Source organism: Triticum dicoccoides, chromosome 3A (genome assembly GCF_002162155.2).
Source record: "Triticum dicoccoides isolate Atlit2015 ecotype Zavitan chromosome 3A, WEW_v2.0, whole genome shotgun sequence".
Lineage (NCBI taxonomy): Eukaryota > Viridiplantae > Streptophyta > Magnoliopsida > Poales > Poaceae > Triticum > Triticum dicoccoides.
In genome coordinates this window covers 41,932,823-41,941,086 of record NC_041384.1, presented here as the reverse complement: position 1 = coordinate 41,941,086, position 8,264 = coordinate 41,932,823, and positions in this window count along the sequence as shown.

The window sequence follows — 8,264 nt, the reverse complement described above, 5'->3', positions numbered from 1 at the left end:
GAAGAACTTTCGCAACGGTGCATACTCAGGGAGAACACTTCTTGATAATTTAGTGAGAGATATCTTATAATGCTACCGTCAATCAAAGCAAGATAAGATGCATAAAAGATAAACATCACATGCAATCAATATAAGTGATATGATATGGCCATCATCATCTTGTGCTTGTGATCTCCATCTCCGAAGCACCGTCGTGATCACCATCGTCACCGGCGTGCCACCTTGATCTCCATCGTAGCATCGTTGTCGCCTCGCCAAGCTTGTGCTTCCACGACTATCGCTACCGTTTAGTGATAAAGTAAAGCATTACATCGCGATTTCATTGCATACAATAAAGCGACAACCATATGGCTCCTGCCAGTTGCCGATAACTCGGTTACAAAACATGCTCATCTCATACAACAAATTTCAGCATCATGTCTTGACCATATCACATCACAACATGCCCTGCAAAAACAAGTTAGACGTCCTCTACTTTGTTGTTGCATGTTTTACGTGGCTGCTACGGGCTTAAGTAAGAACCAATCTCACCTACGCATCAAAACCACAACGATAGTTTGTCAATTTGACTCCGTTTTAACCTTCGCAAGGACCGGGCGTAGCCATACTCGGTTCAACTAAAGTTGGAGAAACTGTCACCCACAAGCCACCTCTATGCAAAGCACGTCGGGAGAACCGGTCTCGCGTAAGCGTACGCGTAATGTTGGTCTGGGACGCTTCATCCAACAATACCGCCGAACCAAAGTATGACATGCTGGTAGGCAGTATGACTTATATCGCCCACAACTCACTTGTGTTCTACTCGTGCATATAACATCAACATATAAAACCTAGGCTCGGATGCCACTGATGGGTTTCGTAGTAATTTCAAAAAAATTCCTACACACACGCAAGATCATGTGATGCATAGCAACAAGAGGGGGGGAGTGTGATCTACATACCTAGTAGATCGACAACGGAAGCGTTTGGTTGATGTAGTCGTACGTCTTCATGATCTAACCGATCAAGCACCGAAACTATGGCACCTCCGAGTTCGAGCACACTTTCAGCTCGATGACGATCCCCGGACTCCGATCCAGCAAAGTGTCGGGGAAGAGTTCCGTCAGCACGACGGCGTGGTGACGATCTTGATGCACTACAGCAGCAGGGCTTCACCTAAACTCCGCTACAGTATTATCAAGGACTATGGTGGCTGGGGGCGCCGCACACGGCTAAGGAATAGATCACGTGGATCAACTTGTGTGTCTCTGGGGTGCCCCTGCCTCCGTATATAAAGGACTAAGGGGGGAGGCTGGCCGGCCAAGGAGGGTGCGCCAGGAGAGTCCTACTCCCTCTGGGAGTAGGATCCCCCCCTAATCCTAGTTGGAATAGGATTCGCGGAGGGGGAAAAGAGAGAGGGGGGGCCGGCCACCTCTCCTTGTCCTAATTGGACTAGGGGAGGAGGGAGGCGCCCGGCCCATCTTGGGCTGCCCCTTCTCTTTTCCACTAAAGCCCACTAAGGCCCATATAGCTCCCGGGGGGTTCCGGTAACCTCCCGGTACTCCGGTAAAATCCCGATTTCACCCAGAACACTTCCGATATCCAAACATAGGCTTCCAACATATCAATCTTTATGTCTCGACCATTTCGAGACTCCTCGTCATGTCCGTCATCACATCCGGGACTCCGAACAACCTTCGGTACATCAAAATGCATAAACTCATAATATAACTATCATCGTAACCTTAAGCGTGCGGACCCTACGGGTTCGAGAACAATGTAGACATGACCGAGACATGTCTCTGGTCAATAACCAATAGCGGGACCTGGATGCCCATATTGGCTCCTACATATTCTACGAAGGTCTTTATCGGTCAGACCGCATAACAACGTACGTCGTTCCCTTTGTCATCGGTATGTTACTTGCCCGGGATTTGATCGTCGGTATCCAATACCTAGTTCAATCTCGTTACCGGCAAGTCTCTTTACTCATTCCGTAATACATCATCTCGTAACTAACTCATTAGTTGCAATGCTTGCAAGGCTTAAGTGATGTGCATTACCGAGAGGGCCCAGAGATACCTCTCCGACAATCGGAGTGACAAATCCTAATCTCGAAATACGCCAACCCAACATTTACCTTTGGAGACACCTGTAGAGCTCCTTTATAATCACCCATTTACGTTGTGATGTTTGGTAGCACACAAAGTGTTCCTCCGGCAAACGGGAGTTGCATAATCTCATAGTCATAGGAACATGTATAAGTCATGAAGAAAGCAATAGCAACATACTAAACGATCGGGTGCTAAGCTAATGATATGGGTCATGTCAATCAGATCATTCACCTAATGATTGATCCCGTTAATCAAATAACAACTCTTTGTCTATGGTTAGGAAACATAACCATCTTTGATTAACGAGCTAGTCAAGTAGAGGCATACTAGTGACACTCTGTTTGTCTATGTATTCACACATGTATTATGTTTCCGGTTAATACAATTATAGCATGAATAATAAACATTTATCATGAAATAAGGAAATAAATAATAACTTTATTATTGCCTCTAGAGCATATTTCCTTCAAATGTGACCATCTATAAAGCTAGGCTTGTCGCTAAGGGTTATCGACAAGTTCAAGGGGTTGACTACGATGATACATTCTCTCCCGTAGCAAAGCTGAAGTCCGTCCGAATCATGTTAGCAATTGCCGCATACTATGATTATGAGATATGGCAAATGGACGTCAAAACGGCATTCCTTAACGGTCATCTTAAGGAATAACTATATATGATGCAGCCGGAAGGTTTTGTCGATCCTAAGAATGCTGACAAGGTGTGCAAGCTCCAACGCTCGATTTATGGGCTGGTGCAAGCATCTCGGAGTTGGAACATTCGCTTTGATGAGATGATCAAAGTGTTTGGGTTTATGCAGACTTATGGAGAAGCCTGCGTTTACAAGAAAGTGATTGGGAGCTCTGTAGCATTTCTCGTATTATATGTAGATGACATACTTTTGATGGGAAATGATATAGAGCTTTTGGACAACATTAAGGCCTACTTGAATAAGAGTTTTTCAATGAAGGACCTTGGAGAAGTTGCTTATATATTAGGCATCAAGATCTATAGAGATAGATCAAGACGCCTCATAGGTATTTCACAAAACACATACCTTGATAAGATATTGAAGAAGTTCAATATGGATCAGTCTAAGAAGGGGTTCTTGCCTGTGTTGCAAGGTGTGAAATTGAGCTCAGCTCAATGTCCGACCACGGCAGAAGATATAGAAGAGATGAGTGTCATCCCCTATGCCTCAGCCATAGGTTCTATTATGTATGCCATGCTGTGTACCAGACCTGATGTAAACCTTGTCGTAAGTTTGGTAGGAAGGTACCAAAGTAATCCCGGCAAGGAACACTGGACAGCGGTCAAGAATATCCTGAAGTACTTGAAAAGGACTAAGGAAATGTTTCTCGTTTATGGAGGTGACGAAGAGCTCGTCGTAAAGGGTTACATCGACGCTAGCTTCGACACAGATCTGGATGACTCTAAGTCACAAACCGGATACGTGTATATTTTGAATGGTGGGGCAGTAAGCTGGTGTAGTTGCAAGCAAAGCGTTGTGGCGGGATCTACATGTGAAGCGGAGTACATGGCAGCCTCGGAGGCAGCACACGAAGCAGTCTGGGTGAAGGAGTTCATTACCGACCTAGGAGTCATACCCAATGCGTCGGGCCCGATGACTCTCTTCTGTGACAACACTGGAGCTATTGCCCTTGCCAAGGAGCCCAGGTTTCACAGGAAGACCAGGCATATCAAGCGTTGCTTCAACTCCATTCGTGAAAGTGTTCAAAATGGAGACATAGAGATTTGTAAAGTACATACAGACATGAATGTAGCAGATCCGTTGACTAAACCTCTCCCTAGAGCAAAACATGATCAACACCAGAATTCCATGGGTGTTCGATTCATCACAATGTAACTAGATGACTGACTCTAGTGCAAGTGGGAGACTGTTGGAAATATGCCCTAGAGGCAATAATAAAATGATTGTTATATTTCCTTGTTTATGATAATTGTCTATTGTTCATGCTCTAATTGTATTATCCGGAAATCGTAATACATGTGTGAATACATAGACCACAATGTGTCCCTAGTGAACCTCTAGTTGACTAGCTCGTTGATCAACAGATAGTCATGGTTTCCTGGCTATGGACATAATGATGCCATTGATAACGGGATCACATCATTAGGAGAATGATGTGATGGACAAGACCCAATCCTAAACATAGCACAAGATCGTATAGTTCGTTTGCTAGAGTTTTTCTAATGTCAAGTATCTTTTCCTTAGACCATGAGATCGTGTAACTCCCAGATACCGTAGGAGTGCTCTGGGTATACCAAACGTCACAACATAACTGGGTGACTATAAAGGTGTACTACGGTTATCTCCGAAAGTGTCTGTTGGGTTGACACGGATCAAGACTGGGATTTGTCACTCCGTATGACGGAGAGGTATCTCTGGGCCCACTCGGTAATGCATCATCATAATGAGCTCAAAGTGACCAAGTGTCTAGTCACGGGATCATGCATTACGGTACAAGAAAGTGACTTGCCGGTAATGAGATTGAACGAGGTATTGGGATACCGACGATCGAATCTCGGGCAAGTAACGTACCGATTGACAAAGGGAATTGTATACGGGGTTGCTTGAATCCTCGACATCATGGTTCATCTGATGAGATCATCGAGGAGCATGTGGGAGCCAACATGGGTATCCAGATCCCGCTGTTGGTTATTGACCGAAGAGCCGTCTCGGTCATGTCTACATGTCTCCCGAACCCGTAGGGTCTACACACTTAAGGTTCGGTGATGCTAGGGTTGTAGAGATATGAATATACAGTAACCCAAAAGTTATTAGGAGTCCCGGATGAGATCCTGGACGTCACGAGGAGTTCCGGAATGGTCCGGAGGTGAAGAATTATATATAGGAAGTGCAGTTTCGGCCATCGGGAGAGTTTCGGGGTCACCGGTATTGTACCGGGACCACCGGAAGGGTCCCGGGGGTCCACTGGGTGGGGCAACCCATCCCGGAGGGCCCCATGGGTCAAAGTGGGGAGGGGAACCAGCCCATAGTGGGCTGGTGCGCCCCCCTAGGCCCACCCCATGCGCCTAGGGTTGGAACCCTAGGGGTGGGGGGCACCCCACCTGGCTTGGGGGGCACTCCACCCCTTGGCCGCCGCCCCCCCTAGGAGATCCCATCTCCTAGGGCCGGTGCCCCCCTAGGGGAGCTTATATAAAGGGGGGAGGGAGGGGGCAACAACACCTTGAGTCTTGGCGCCTCCCTCTCCCCTGCTACACCTCTCTCTCTCGCAGTGTAACGGCGAAGCCCTGCTGCGGTGACACCCTGCATCCACCACCACGCCGTCGTGCTGCTGGATCTTCATCAACCTCTCTTCCCCCCTTGCTGGATCAAGAAGGAGGAGACGTCACGCTGACCGTACGTGTGTTGAACACGAAGGTGCCGTCCGTTCGGCGCTAGGATCTCCGGTGATTTGGATCACGTTGTGTACGACTTCCTCATCACTGTTCTTTGAACGCTTCTACGCGTGATCTACAAAGGTATGTAGATGCAATCCGATCACTCGTTGCTAGATGAACTCATAGATGGATCTTGGTGAAACCGTAGGAAAATTTTTGTTTTCGGCAACGTTCCCCAATAGCGGGCAGGGCCGTTGTGACGTTCGCTGCACCCTTGCCGAGTGGGCACCCCACGCGGTCGACCGTGCCTGTGGTTCCTTCAACTATCCAACTCCACACCACGGAGCCTCATGCAGCTGCACCTGGGTCGTCTGCACATTTTTTCACCAGCTACCCCGTCCCAGACAACCAATCGGAAGCGGTTGCGGAAGCCATCCGACAGGATGATATGATGATGGAGCGGGTGAAGATAGTGCATGAGAGCAGTCAGGCTGCCTACGACGCTAGTGCCGCTCTTCGGGCCAACGTCGAGGTGAGTAGACTTTCCGACTGTTTTTGTTCTTGAAAAATCTTCTTCTGCACAATCTCCCGTTGTTCGTGTTGAATTAGAGCACCCACTGGGTGTTGCTGTCATTTTTGGTAGTTTCGCTCTGCCACTCGGTCTGGGCGAGTAGGATCAGAACCGGTGGGGGCACGCCAAGTGCACCCACTGGGTGTAGTCCCCGACACCGCGGTCGACTGCTGGCAGTCAACTGTGGTCTGAGTTCTTCTTTTCTTGACGGCGCAATTGTTCTTTCTCTCTCCTTTTTTTTACTCCTTGCACTCGACTCTTGCGGGCCGGGCGAGTGGGATCAGAACCGGTGGGGGCACGCCAAGTGCACCCACTGGGTGTAGTCCCCGAGACCGCGGTCGACTGCTGGCAGTCGACTGGGGTCTGAACAGCTTGTTGTCCACTTCTTTAGGTTTTATTCATTCGGAAATGAACTGCTTTCGAACCTATCGATTGACCTGTCTCTTGCCTCCTGGAGAAGTCTTGTACTCTTATCTCCAAGTTTGCCGAACTCGAAGAGAAGCAGAGGCAACTCAACTTAGACTTGGAATTGGCTCAGCAAAATCTGAAAAAAGCTCAAGACGAGGCCGCTGGTATGGAAGGTAACTGATTGCCGACTGAATTTCAATATATCTCTTTGATCTCTTTTTTTGATTCGATTATTTCTTTTGCAGAGAAAATGAAGTTTGCTCTGGACAAGAAGGACTCGGACCTCGCCACCGCACAAAAAGCAGCCCAAGACAAAACCGCTCTCGCAAAGAAGAAGCTTGCTTTAGTCGGAACGCTTGAAGGAGAGGTGACTAGACTGACATCTTGTCTTAATGAAGCTAACCGCGAAGTGACCAGCCTGAAGAAGGATAAGGTCGCCCTGAACGAAAAGTTGGAGTCTGTGATCTGCAAGAGGAACGACACAAAAGCTTATCTGAGGACCCTCACCAAGAAGCTTTATCTTGTGCTGGGAGGTATTTCTTTTAACCCGACTATGTTGATGTTTGCCATCAGATTTTACTCGGTTGATTGAACTGACTTTTGGTTGCAGAACATTGTCAAGACTTTGACGAAGAAACTGGGAGGGTCGAGACGGGTCTGGACCCTATCGCTTCCCCGGTCTGCGACGAAACTGCGATGAACGTGCTCCGACTGGAGTCCCGTATCGCCAGCGCCATAAGCTACCTCGCATGCCTGAAGGAGGTTGTCTCTCGAATCGACTCGACGCTTTGGCCGGAGGTGACGCTTCAGAATGATCTGGAATCTCTGATGACTCGACTGAACGAGATCCCTGACCGAGTGCAAGAATGGAAGAAATCCTCCACCCGGTGTGGTGCTGACATGGCGTTGTCCCTGGTGCGAGTCCATTGCAAGGAGGTTCGTGAAGACAAGCTGGCTGCGATCAAAGTCACTAACACCAAAAAGCACGACTTCAAGTCCTTCATGGAGACTTTCATTGCTGTCGCCACTCGGATCGCTGATGGGATTGATCTAGACTCATTCGTGGAGCCTCCCAGTCCTCCTCCGGCTGAGTGAACAATCTTATGAAACTTGGATACGCTTTAAATTTGCCTTGGAATGCCGAGTGGTTTCTGTAACCGTTAAACTCCTTCGGGCTTGGTGCCCAAGTACTTTTGATTTGCTGCTTGGAACCTTTTAGTATTTATCTGAATTTGGTTTATCTCCGAATGTGCTTGTGTTTGCCTTTGGATGGACTTTGCTTGCTGCACCTCTTTGTCCTTGCGGATAGGGATGGAGCGGACGTTGTATTTGTGCCGCAGCTCCGAAGGAGAAGGTGGCAGTCGACCTGCACCTCGTCGTCCTTGCGGATAGGGATGGAGCGGACGTTGTATTAGTGCCGCAGCTCCGAAGAAGAAGGTTGCAGTCAACCTGCACCTCGTCGTCCTTGCGGATAGGGATGGGTCTCAAACTTAGGCGAGTACTGGACTGCAGCTAACCCTTGAGTGGGAGGATTGCTCTCCACTCGGTAGGATTTTCCCAAACTTAGGCGAGTGCTGGACCGCCATTAAGCCTCTTAGTGAGAGAACTTAGGCGAGTGCTCGACTGCAGCTAAGCCCCCGAGTGGGCGGACTGCTCTCCACTCGGTAGGATTTTTTCAAACTTAGGCAAGTGCTGGACTGTCGTTAAGCCTCTTAGTGAGAGAACTTAGGCGAGTGCTCGCCTGCAGCTAAGCCCCCGAGTGGGAGGACTGCTCTCCGCTCGGTAGGATTTTTTCAAACTTAGGCGAGTGTTGGACTGCCGTTAAGCCT